General features: G+C 43.7%; 1 pseudogene; it reads left to right on the top strand.

Annotated features, from left to right (window-relative positions):
* The first annotated feature begins 306 nt into the window (after positions 1 to 306).
* Positions 307 to 13,073, top strand: LOC125554514 (annotated as a pseudogene).
* The last annotated feature ends 803 nt before the right edge of the window (positions 13,074 to 13,876 follow it).

Raw genomic sequence — 13,876 nt, 5'->3', positions numbered from 1 at the left:
CGCATGCATGTGGTAATTTATTTGTCTGCTAGTGCATGTAGGCGTGGCATTAAACCTAAATACTAGAAAGTGCGCACACGCTATCTAACGCTTGCGAGCGGCCGCACGCTGGCCACACGATTTTTGCCCGAACCGCCGCACGCTTTGTCTGCTGAGGTTGCCGCTATCCACCCACGTCTTCATCCCCACCTCAGTTCGCTGCCACGCCATGGAGGTGGTCGCTCGCCGCCCTTGACGCCCGCGCCCTCTACTCCCCTCCCATCGTCCTCCCCCTCTCCCTCCCCTAGCCCCCGCCTCGCCGCCCACATGCTCACCGCCTCCCCCGCCTTTGCAGCCACCATCCCCAAGCAACACTTCCTGACCCCCATCTCGGACCCCATCTGGGCCGCGGCGCCTGGGATGGCGCCGCGATGGTACGAGGAGCTAGGCTTGGATCTGCTCCCTGGCCGAATTTGCACCATGGCCCATCCAGCTGGGTAATTTGATTGCAATCTTCTTGCTTGGGAGGTTATCTCGTTCCCAGGGGAACAACGTTTGAGCAGCCGTCGCCGGATTTGGTCTTGTTCCTTTACAACAACAGGATCATGTACCCGACCGTCACCAGGATCCTCATTGGAGCGCCCCATTTGTGCCTAGATCCGATCCTCCCTCACCTTTATTTCTCTGATCTATATGTCTGCCTGAGGGCATTTGATGGCATTAGAGTTTGTCTAATCCGGTGGTGGAACTGCTCCTTCCGAACGCGCCTCCGAATGGGGTTCATCATCGTTGCCCTGACGTCTTCTTCCCCCCGCGTCTTCAATATGTTGATTGAAGTATTCTGTAGACGGCAGTTAAGAAAAGAAGCATAGTTCGAGCAAGTAGTATAGCATAAAGAAGGTCAGATTACTTTGACTTTCCTGGGTCGACCAATCTGCGAGGGATTCCGGCGTAGTGTGCCCAGCCTGGCATTTTTGTGATTATTTTTGCTACGATTTGAATTGGAATAGAAGGAAAGAAGTGCATAAGAGTATTGAGAGGATAGTTTCCATGCTTTTGCTCAACCCTCAAAATGCATCTGTGTGGTTTCTCTGTTTTCTCTTAAGTTGCATGCATATAATTAACCAGTTGGCTAGTTTGTTGTAACAGTTGCACATGCACACAAATATAGTTGGATCGCACATATACATATCTTAGTTGGCTAGCCAATTTATGAAGTTGCACACTAAGGGCTAACCGGTTGCACGATCGATGATATTTAGATGGATATACTGTGTAAACCATGTTGAAACAGTGTGTGTGGTTTTTTGGTTGCACACTCATGTGTGCCCTATTGCCAAGGGTATGTGTCAATAGTTTGCAGATCTAAGCAATTCATATCCTAGTTGGCTTTGCCACACTTAATTATGCAGTTGCACAGGGAGGGCTATCTAGTTGCACGGTTGACGGCTAGTTTAGTTTTGGCTCCAGTTAATCATCTCCGGGCAGTGTGTATGCTGAATTTTTTGGTTGCACACTAATGTGTGTCCAGTTGGCCATACAGTGCATCAAGTTGCACAAATTTTTGTTTGGTAGGTGTGCTTTAAGAAATCAACATGAGTTGCTTACCTCATGGCACTCTTTGATATCAATTGTTTTTGCTCATTTTTTTCTTTTATATATTTGGTTGTTGCAACTAATTTGTTCAATCACTTTTTGTTCATAGAAAAAAAATGGTTGTACAAGGAGATGCTACAAGGAGTCATGTTTGTTTTTTCATTGTTTTTCAGTTATCCTTCTAGCAGTTTTGTTTTGCAATTATAATAACTATTTGTTGGGTTTTCCGACCATGTTTTGTGTTTTGTTTGTTTTATGCAGGGGTCTACAAACCGTTCTTCTCGGCGGAACTCCAAACAGCCCGCCGAGCGGCAGTCGCGCTGTGCTGATATCTATGGGGAGGCAAAGGATGATGAGGTAAGTATCGAGCAAGCAGTGTGGGTGCATTTCCCTTTTTTGCATACACACACAAGTAATTTTTTCCATGCATCCTTTTAGGTTGCTGTCCGATTCCGCATTGTGAAATGGTGGAAATGGAAGGCGACCTCGTAGGTGGGAGTTGTATATGGAGCTGGCACATCATGTGCAGCAGGTGTTGAGGTAACATGAAATGGTATTAGGCATTTTTATTTTCTTTTTTTCTACACAAAGTAACCTCGGATATGTTTTTTTTACCCAGTTGCACAAGAACCAGCTAGGTGTTGGCATCATGAACTTTATAGTTGCACAAGAATCAATTAAGAGTTGGTATCCTTAACTTTTCAAATATTTGCACAACAATAGCATACGAGTTGGCATCCTCAACTTCCATAGTTGCACCAGAACCATTTGGGAGTTGGCAGTCTCAACTTTTTCAATAGTCCCACAACAATATCATATGAATTGGCATCCTCAACTTTCATAGTTGCACCAGAACCAATTGGGAGTTGGCGGTCTCATCATTTTAAATAGTCCCACAACAATATCACATGAGTTATCCTCAACTATTTTAGTTGCATAAGAACAAATCAGGAATTGACATCCCCAATTTTTTTAAATAGTTGCACAACAGTGCCACCTGAGTTGGCATCTTCAACTTTTATATGAGTTGAACATGCCAACTACTGAAATTCAATCCCCACAAGTAGATGGATCTGGGGGTGTTGTCAGATGCACTTGTGTTGGTTAAGTTGCGCAGATACGCCCCAGATCTGGTTCATTTTCTCTAAGGCTTCATTTTTGCATCATGTGCAGGTTTTACAGGTTATGGAGGTGGAGGAGCTGTTGTAGCTTTGTGCACACAATTCTCAGCTACGAAGTCACATATACAATTGTGTGGAAAGATCAAAGGAAAAAACGCCTGCAAACCATATTCAGTAGTTGGCCAGTTTGTACTAAATAGTTGCACACATACAAAACAGGGATTGGTTCAGTGTTTTTCTCACAAATTGTGTTTTAATCTTGTCCAGGTTTATTTTGGTCAAGGAGTTGATGTAGATTCTGCACATAATTTGATGCTATACTTCTTATACGGTGCTATTGGAAGTACAAAGAAGATTTAGATGATATTGTCTTTAGTTGCACACATCCAGGCAAAAGTTGTCTTGGATTCATGTTTAGTTGCATAAATATATGTTTTTTCATAGGAACTACATCATGTCTATTTTTGCATCTGCAACTACTCCCTTTTGTTTATTTGCACGCATCCAGGCAATAGTTGGCTTGGATCCATGTTTAGTTGCACAGGAAAGTGTTTTATTATACAGAGATCAGATTCAATTGTATTTTGTTGCTTCATGTTCCTTCTTCCTCCTACTATGAAGAAGATTTGTGCTAGATCCAGAGGGAAAGTGAAAAGGCCAGAGGGAAGTTACCCAATGGTGCTGCCTTGTATGGCTCTGAACTCCCTCTTCTTAGAACTGAAGCTTTTTCACCTAGTTGTGCTCTGCCATGGCAGCTCTATAGGGTTTGGATCCAGGCCTGGGATCCCCTTCTTTCGTGGAGAAGAAGGGTGACCCAAGGAGGGAGGAAGTGTGGGTGAGGTGTGCGTGGGAGGTGTGGGGAGGTTGTGGTTGGGAGCTTGATAGCGATGGGGAAGATTTTCTATTGGTTGGGAGTGTGGGACACGGGCCGGAAGGAACTTTTCTTCTTGGGGTCAAGGGGGGACAGAAAGTTACCTTTTTGGCTAGCCGCTCCATCACGCTAGCGGGCAGTTGGCCGCCCACTAGACGCCCGGCATTAAATACGCCTTCACACTGTTCCTTTACTTTAAAAAACGACCAGATCCATATGTATTTATTTCGGGTTTTTAAAAATTCAAAAAGCTATATCTTTCAAACCGCGCATCGGAATTCAAATCCGTTTTCACCATTGAAATCCTCGCGACGAGATCTTTGAAACTAGATCCCGCATGGGTATTTTGACGAATTTTTTTCGATGCCAACTTTGATGCTATATGTGCAACTCTATTACTGTATTGTGCAACTTTATTACTACATCGTGCAACTTTTTTCCAAAACTAATGTTTGGAGCTGCGCCTTCGTATGAGGTTACAACCTAGCAACCACGACAACTTTGATGTGCGACTAGTCTATTGCCTCGACGAAAGTCGATGTGCAACTCCTCTTGTAATGTAGTCTAGTCGCACACACATTGATGTTTAGTTGGCTTGTAATGTAGTCTAGTTGCACATACATTGATATTTAGTTGGCTTGTAATGTAGTCTAGTTGCACACACATTAATGTTTAGTTGGCGGGAATACTAATTGCACAAGCATATGCTTAGTTGGCTTGTAATTTAGTCTAGTTGCACACACACTGATGTTTAGTTGGCAGGACACTAGTTGCACACACATATGCTCAGTTGGCGTGGCAATCTAGTCTAGTTGCACACACATTGATGTTTAGTTGGCAGGACTTTTTTGGCACACACATATGCTCAGTTGGCGCGGCAATCTAGTCTAGTTGCACACACATTGATGTTTAGTTGGCAGGACTTTTTTGGCACACACATATGCTCAGTTGGCGCGGCAATCTAGTCTAGTTGCACACACATTGATGTTTAGTTGGCAGGACTTTTTTGGCACACACATATGCTCAGTTGGCGCGGCAATCTAGTCTAGTTGCACACACATTGATGTTTAGTTGGCAGGACTTTTTTGGCACACACATATGCTCAGTTGGCGCGGCAATCTAGTCTAGTTGCACACACATTGATGTTTAGTTGGCAGGAAGACTAGTTCGTCGAAACATCCCCATGCGGGATATAGTTTTGAAGAGCACGTCGCGAGGATTCCAGCGGTGAAAACGGATCTTAATTCCGACGCGCGGTTTGGAAGATATAGCTTTTTAAAAATTTGAAAACCGAAACAAATGCATATGTGATCTGTTTTTTCCAACTGATTGTGACCGGTGTGAATGTATTAAATGCTAAAAGATACATGCGCTAGCGGACAAAAATTACACACATGCATGTCTATGCAGAGCAGACGCTAGCGGATAAAAAATTTCTATTTTAGGCCGGCCGCTCGCGCATGCCAGCGAGCAGCCGGCCGCTACGTAGACTCGTCCCATCATACACCTTTGATTTATTTAGTGACTGCAGACTGGGAAAATGCACTTATATTGTAATCTTTGGCTTTTCTAAGACTGAACTTGAAGACTGCTTCTGGGTAGTAATTTTACTTGGTAGATGCTCCAGGCCAAAAACACACACATTATGTACTAAATGTGGTCGCGTAAGCTTGTGCTTAGAAATCAAATCTTTTTGCTGCAAACATTTTACAATGGTACGAGCATAAATCTCTGGTGGACCAAGCCTTTTTTGCTCCAAACATTTTACATACCAATGCTTGGTGGTAGCCATTGTCCAAAAATAAACGAATTGTTCAGACTTCAGGCTTATTAGGGGGTGTGTTCTTCTGATTTGCGATTCTGATAGGACTTCTGCTCGTACCATTGGTCAATTCTATCCAACGGAATTGATGATACAGAGCATTAAACACTTAGGAAAAGTACTTCGATGTGTGAAAAATTTGCTTTTACAAGAATTAATTCGTTTTGTCTCTAATTGATGCTGACGACAAAAGCTATGTTCTGTCTTTGATTCATGCTGATGACATCTTCATTCATTTCATCCAGTGAGCAAACATGGCACCATCCATGAGTCTTGCAGTGAAAGGTCTGCTCCCCTTTGCATATGGCGGAGGGCTGCAGGCGCTAGGAGTCGGATCCGCTCTTCCCCATGTCCGAGTGCGTGCAGAACTCCGCTGACAGGTTCGACTCCTTCTCTTCATCTCTTTTTGTGATCTGCTGCCTGCCAGTACAAATTCCGCGTGTGGTTTCGACTGCTTGTCTCGCGGGATTCGCCGCCGCATTGTGGAGAATTCCGTGCGGGTTCTGAGCATGTGGTGCCAGTTCCGAAGCTCGGGTACCTCTCGGCGTGATTGTTTCTGCCTGGATTGGCATTTGCGACCAATAGGCTAGGTCTTTTTTATTGCTGAAATCCCAACATATGATGGATGTCTTTGATGAGAAATTACTGGCAGGTTTCTGTAGCTTATCTATTGAGTTAGATACACCTGCAACTGTTTATTGCTGTCAAATTAGGCTTTGGGGCATGCCTTCTGTTTGATAGTATATAGCTTACCTTATGACAGAATGCGAAATAGCTTTGCTAATGTGGTACAAGCTAGCCATCAGCATGTATCTCCATGTTTACAGAGGTTCAGTAATGTTCTCTAGTATTTTTTTAGGATTTCTCTTGATAAGTACTTCTTTCTCCATAATTCCATGCGCTTGTTGCATATGCTGCAATTACTGTGTATCACACTGATCTAAAGAAATTAATAATAAACTAATAGTTACAGTTTTCTAGTTTTTCTAAAAAAACATGATATTTTAAGTATGGCCTCTTAAAATATAATATCTGAATTTCCATGGATGGCCTGTTCCAGTTAGCATGAGAGCAGCTGGTAATCCTACACTTAGCATGGATGGTCTGTTCCACTTAGCTTGTGCATCAGTACCCAGTATATAGTCTCTACTTTTGTTTGTACAGAGCTCACTACTTAGTTCTCCTCGGCTTGAACAAGCACAAGATTCATCGGCAGCACTGAACAAAATTCAGCTTAAACTAGCACAGTAGTCAGTACATAGTATCTGCAGTATCTACATTTTGTCAGTACTGTTAAATTTTGTTTATAGTGCTAAACTTGCACGGTACAGTCTCTGCCTTTTGTTTATACCATTAGATTTTGTTTATAAATCCAGTTTGTACTGATAAACTTGCACATTCTCTGTCTTTTGCTTATACTGTTAAATTTTATAAATCCATTTTATAGTGCTTACCTCTTTGTCACATTGGGTTTGGTAGCAGTTGCTAATCAGTTTACAACATGGATGATGACTGTTGCAAACATCAACTGCAGCTAACAGAGGACTGGGGGGAAGCACTCATCTCCGTGCTCAAGCGTGTGCATGCTCAAGTGTATGAGGGGACTGTGTGTTCTGGAAGATGGAAGAGGAAGAAAACTTAGTTTTGTTGAACTAAATTTTTTGTATTCTGTTTTGTTGTACGTATCATTTGATAGTTTTGTATAGGAACAAGTGATACTATTTTGTAGGGCTTTATGGCCTGTGATGTAAACATATTTAGTGCTGAAATATGAAATTATTTGCAAAATTTGTTGAAACGGAGGATCATATGTATGAATATGTGAATGGGCTGAAAAGAGTATTGGACCAACTCCAGGATTGAATTATTATTTGAATGTATAAAAAGGCTGAATATAAACCAGAAATGAGCTGCACAAAATTGTACATATATTCTTAGAAGGACGCGTCTAGTGGGCGGCCGGCCGCCCTGGGATCTCTAGCCAGCGGCCACCCGAAAAAGGAAACCACCTGGTCCCCCCTCGAGCGAAAGAGGAAACAGTCCCCCGCTCGCCCACGTGGTCCACCTGGTCCCCGCCCGTCGGAGCGAAAAAGGCAACTGCCCCGCCCGCCAGCTGGCCGCGGGATCACGTGCACCCTCCTCGCCAAACCATGCCCCGCGGGATCACGTGCACCCTCCTCGCCAAACTGCGCCCTGGCTATCTTCTTCTTCCTCACGAAAGAAGGAGGATCTGCCCAGGTTGCAGAATCCACGCCATCGCTCGCCCCCACGCCTCAGCCCCACCGACGCTGCCTTCTTCTTCTTCTGCACGCCAGAAACAGATCCAAACGCAATCGCCCCCAGCCCTTCTTCCTCCTCCTACACAGCCGCCATGGGAGCCCCAAAGTAGAAGGAGCTGCTTCAAGATCTAAAGGGCAGGGTGGTCAGAGCCATACCAGGCAGTAAGATCGAGCAGGTAAGCCCCCTCTCCACTTCACTTCCCCCTTCTCCATGGATCCATGGAGAATCTGCTTCAAAAAAGAGGTGAATCTGGCACATCACACCAGATGTTAAACATGCTGGATGTGTTAAACATGCCAAAAACTACCACCTGGATGTGTTAAAACAAGCCAACTAAAAACGAGTTCTCTGGCCAATTAAAACATGATTAAAGCCAACTTCTAGTTATTGTTTGCAAAATGAACAAAAAATTGACTGCCCAATGCTTTGTTGAACATGTGCAACGAAAAATTCATAAATGTGCAACTGAACATGCATCCCAGCCAACTGAACATGTATCCTGGCCAACTAAACATGTATCCTGCCAACTAAACATATATTTGGCAATACATGTTTCTGAGTGAACACTTTGGAAAAAATGTAGTATATGTGGAAATAAAAAACACGTTTTTTGGCCAACTAAACATGCATGTTGGCCAAAAACTGATGACCAACTAAGACATATATTCTAGGCAACTAAGACATCTATTCTAGCCAACTGAATGCATTAACTGTCCAACTGAACATGCATGTTGGCCACAAACTGAAAAAAATGCAACCTGGCCAGCTGAGACATCTATTCTAGCCAACTAAAAGCATTGAATGTCCAACTGAATATGTATGCTGGCCAAGTGGAAATCCTGGAAATTGAGACGTCTATTCTAGCAAAAACCAGAAATCTGTAGTGCAACAGGAAAAACATAGGAACTTTTGTCCATGGCTAATGAAGCCACAAACCATATTAACATATTCACACACGTAATCTTGTCCCACGCATACATTCTGGTCCCACACCTATTGCAAACCATATTAATATGTTTAAATATACCAGATCTAGAACCATATTAATTATAATCTGTCCTCCAATTCTTCTTTCTTCTTTCACCTGGATTTTCCTTCTCAAATGTAGCATCCAATTATGTGCAGAAAAATCTGAAAAGAGCTCCTTGCGAAACAGAAACCTATAGATCATTGCAACAAAACAAAAAGGGAAAAGGTAAGAAAAACTCTGTAGCAAAAAGAAGTCATGCTCTTGCCAGTTATTTACTGCAAACTGTGCAACTAACACAACAACTCTGTGCAAACAAAAAAATTCATAATTGTTATAATAAAAGATTATGCTATGGTCATGTTGCTTTTAGGTTGTTTGAAACACAGTTTTTCTGTGGTTACCAACTGATGACATCAATTTCTTCTTTTTTTATATGTGCAGGGAGTGTGTGGCAGCATCCAAAAACAAAGGGAAAAAATTCTTGATCTCAATGAGTTGCCTCCAGATCTGAATGAGCTTCCTCATGATATGGATCAGCAGCAACCCAGCATACAACAAGGAAACTGGACAGAAAATGGTCGATCTGTTTACTACACGCAGGCAAGTCGTGATGGTAACCCTACGGGCCATGACAATGTGGCAGGCCAGTCATCAGCCCATGGTGCCCCTGTAGTGGTGTCTTTGCAGTCAGAGAGCCATACTCTTGATGACACAGGAACCGAGGCAAATGTTCCTGGTCCAACCAGGACTGGGCTAGGAGCTCGGGCTGTTGACGGAGCTGTGCAAGTAGAAGAAGGAGAGGATGAGGCTGGTTCTCAACCTATGGAACCCTATGTTGGCATGAGGTTTGACAGCCTTCAAATTGCTAAGGATCACTACAACAGTTACGCACTACGGATGGGTTTCTCTATCAAGATGAACACCTCTAGACGGACACACCGCACCAATGAATTGATAAAACAACAGTTTTGCTGCAACAAGTTCAAGAAGCCCAAAGCTGATGATGGAGGAGCTGAGGCTCCTCCTTACCTGGACCCTATTCCAGATCCAACATCTGTTAACAGTGATGAGGAGATGGAAGAAGAACCTCCAATATTTGCTGAAGAGGAGGCTGGTACTAGTAAGAAGAAGAAGAAGAAGAAGAAGAAGAAGCGCAAACGCGAGACAATAAAGCAGACTGAATGCAAGGCGAAAATGTTGGTGAAGCTGATAGATGGGCGATGGGAGGTGACGCACTTTGTTCGTGACCACAATCATCCGCTCGTGAACAAACCTTCATTGTCCAAATACTTGAGATCCCACCAAGGCATCTCACCTGATGAAAAGGAGTTTCTGCGCATCTTGTATAACTGCAACTTGACTACAGGTGTGGTGTTTTTCTATATCCCTTGAAGAATTAAGTTTCCCTCTAGTCAGTCCAGTGTGCAACTGTTATGGTACTACTGTGCAACTGAAATGGCTTAACTATGCAACTGCTGTCCAACTTCCCATGCTTTTTATATTTCACTTTTGGTGCTTCTTGTGCAACTAGATTGTCTTTACTGTGCAAATACACAATGTCCTGTATGCAAAAACTGCAAAGTGTTTTTAAAAAGGTGCAGCTAGGTGTCCATTTCCTGTGATTATCTTCTGTGCCAACACGTGTCCTATTACTGTGCAGCTGGATGTGCGCATTTGTGCAACTAAAAAAAGGATATACTGTTTGTTTTTGTATTATGCAGGACGAATGATGCATGTAATGGCAGAGTTCTATGGATCTGAGATGATGGTGCCGTTCGGACCAAAGGCAATAACAAATCTTTGTACAAGTTTCTGTAGAGATGACACAAAGGAGGGTGATCTGATTGAGACAATTGCGCACTTCAAGGATATACAAAAAACCGATCCAGACTTCTTCTATAAGGTGAAATATGATGAAGAGGACAGAGTTGTCAACATATTTTGGGTAGACGGCTTAGCTCGAAAAGCTTATGCGGAGGCGTACCACGATTTCATATCGTTTGACACCACCTACATGACCAACTTGTACAATATGCCGTTCGCGCCCTTCATAGGAATAAACCGACATGGCCAATCTTTCATGCTGGGTTGCGCGTTTGTGAGGCAGGAGTTGGCATCGAGCTTTGGTTGGGTCTTTGGAGCATTCCTAGAGGCTATGGATGGCAAACCTCCTGACAACTTCATCACCAATCAGGATGGTGCAATGAGGCAGTCAATACAGAGCATCTTTCCAACCACCGTGCACCGTTGTTGTCGATGGCACATCATGAAAAAGGCTCAGGAAAAGGTTGGTTGGTTGCTGTGCCGGAATCCAGGACTCTCTGATGATTTCAACAAGTGTGTTGACTTCAGCTTCACTATACACGAGTTTGAGCAGAATTGGGCTAGGTTAATGATGAAGTATGAGGCTATGGCACACACGCACTTTGAGAAGTTGTACGAATACAGGTCAACTTGGGTGCCGTGCTACTTCAAACACAGGTTCTTTCCCTTCCTCCAGTCTACACAGCGTAGTGAGGGGTTCAACGCCGTCCTCAAAAGATATGTGAACCCACACAACTCAATGCTGAACTTCGTCAAGCAATATGAAAAAATACAGAACCACATCCTTGCCAAGGAAGGCTGCAATGATTACAGGACACAACACCTTGAGATTGAGTTGTGGTCCAACTTCCCAATAGAGAAGCAAGCTTACAATACCTATTCTAGAGACCTTTACCGCAAGTTTAGAGAAGAGTTTGAGCTGATTGGACGTTATAATGCATTCCAAGTTGGTGCTGATGCATTTGAGCTCAGACCGAACCAGGAATTTGTTGCGAAATATGGTTCTCGAAACTACTTGGTGCAGGCAAGGGTGGAGGAGGGTTCCTATTTGTGTGAGTGTTGTAAAATGGACAAGGACGGCATCCTCTGTTGCCACATCCTCAAGGTGTTCACCCATGTTGGCGTTGATGTCATACCGGAAAGGTACCTGCTAAGACGGTGGACACCTACTGCTGTACCTAGTGCGCCAGGGACTGGTTATGAGCAACCGGATGAAATGCCTCCTCAATCAAAGAAGCAGATAAGGGAGAGGAACATGATATACGATTTTCGGAAACTAGCAAAGTTTGCGAGTGGTTCTGATCCAGCACAAGCTATTGTATACAAGCATATGCGTGTAGCACGTACCGAGATCGGCCACCTGAACAAGTCCAAGAAAAAGAAAAAACCGACTGCTGCAACGGGGCCATCAGATGATGGCAACCCTCGAGGACCTCCTCCACCTCCAGGCAGCAATCAGGGGGCTCATCATCCAGGTAATTACCTGCCCCAACTCCTGATCTAACTAGGTGTGTAACTTCAGTTGCACACATCATTGTGCCCAGTTGCACACACCATGGTAGCCACTTGGACAGAACATACTGCCTAGTTGCGCACGCTGTGTTAGTTCAAGCATCAAGATAACACAGCTAACTTATTTTTCCAGTTATGCATATATGTGATGTCAACCCTCAAGGACCTCCTCCCCCTCCTGGCTGTACACGGCATCCTCCGCCACCTCCTCCCCCGCATGCTCCTCCCAATGGCCCTATAGGCAGCACTCAGGGGGCTCGTCGTCTAGGTAATTACCTGGCCCCAACTCCCCATCAAACTAGGTCTGTAACTCCAATTGCACACATCATGGTGCTCAGTTGCACCGAACAGGCTACCTAGTTGCGCATGCTGTGTTAGTTCGAGCATCAAAAAGATAAACACAACTGACTTGTTTATCCTGTTCTGCCTATAGGTGATGCCAACCCTCAAAGACCTCCTCCCCCGCCAGGCCCAACTAGTAGTGCCCTTTGTGCTACTCCCAATGGACCTATAGGCAGGACTCAGGGGGCTCATAACCCAGGTTAGTACCTTCACCGACTCCAAAACAAAAACTAGGGTGAGTGACTTTAGTTGCACATATCATAGTGCCCAGTTGAACAGAGACATGCTTCCTAGTTGCGTGCGCTGTGTTAGTTTGAGGATCAAGCTAAAAATCTAACTTGTTTTTCATGTTCTGCCCATAGGCGACTACAATCCAAGTACCATGACAGGCTGTGCTACTGCAGGTGTTTTTTTCAACTTAACTTGCACACAGCAACCAGTTAGTTGCACAAAATGTACTGTGTGGTTGCACAGAACATCAGTGCTGGTTGCACAATAACAAAAATACTAAACTTTTTATATGATTATTACACAGGTGATCGTGACGGTCCTACTGCCCCGTTGGAGGCTGCATCCCTTGCACAAGCTTCTGATGATTTTGTGCCCAGGGATCCTCCAAGGTCTACTACAAAGGGTAGGGCAAAGAGTCGACGGTACAAATCGGCGCTGGAGCTACACCCAAAGAAGAAAAACAAATGCAGCCAGTGCCAATCTACAGAGCACACTGCTAGTGTGTGTCCACAGAGGCTCCTGTGATTCTGTTTCCTCATTTGTAACTTTGGAACAAAAAAGGAAAATAATGATGTCTTTTTTAGCAATGTTGGGACCAAGTGGACACATTCAGCATCTATGATTCCTCTTTATCTAATTTATGCTACTTGAATTAGTTCATGCACTGTGTAAAAAAAGTTGCTATTTGTGCCTTTGTTGGCAACTGGTTAAATATTTAGTTGTTGAACAATTGTATATCCAGTGCTCCTAATGTATCAACAAAAGTGATGATATTGAGTTGCAAACGCAATTACTAGCAGTGTTCAACTACAAAATCTACTTAATAAAATTGTACAAACCAGCAACTTCCTCCATGGAGCAGAAAAAAAATAGTACTGACCTACTCCTTGTCGTATCTCAGCAACATCCTCCATGGGGCGGTGTTGTGCACGCTGGTGACCCAATCATACGTCAGCTTGTTCCTGATGTTGAGTACTTCCTTGGGGTCGTAGTTGGGCAGTTGGCTACCATTCCACTCGGTGGCGTTAAGCAGTGCGAACAACCCACACTCATTACTGCAAAAAATGGGCAAAAAAAATTGTCACATAAAATTAAAACCAAATAATTGGGTCAACTACTTATGTCCTACTGTGCAACTGCTTGTGTTCTACTGCAACTCATTATGTGCCACTGTGCAACTACTTATGCGCCACTCTGCAACTAGCTAGATAATCCATTAGAAACTCATAAAAATGATAAAACAGATTGAAGACTAGTACTGTGTCTAAAAAATACTAAAGATTGCACATGTAGAAAAATTTAAAAACTACAAAATGATTGTATTTGAT

Source organism: Triticum urartu, chromosome 4 (genome assembly GCF_003073215.2).
Source record: "Triticum urartu cultivar G1812 chromosome 4, Tu2.1, whole genome shotgun sequence".
Lineage (NCBI taxonomy): Eukaryota > Viridiplantae > Streptophyta > Magnoliopsida > Poales > Poaceae > Triticum > Triticum urartu.
The sequence above is the reverse complement of the archived record's forward strand: the minus strand, read 5'-3'. Positions and strand labels throughout refer to the sequence as shown.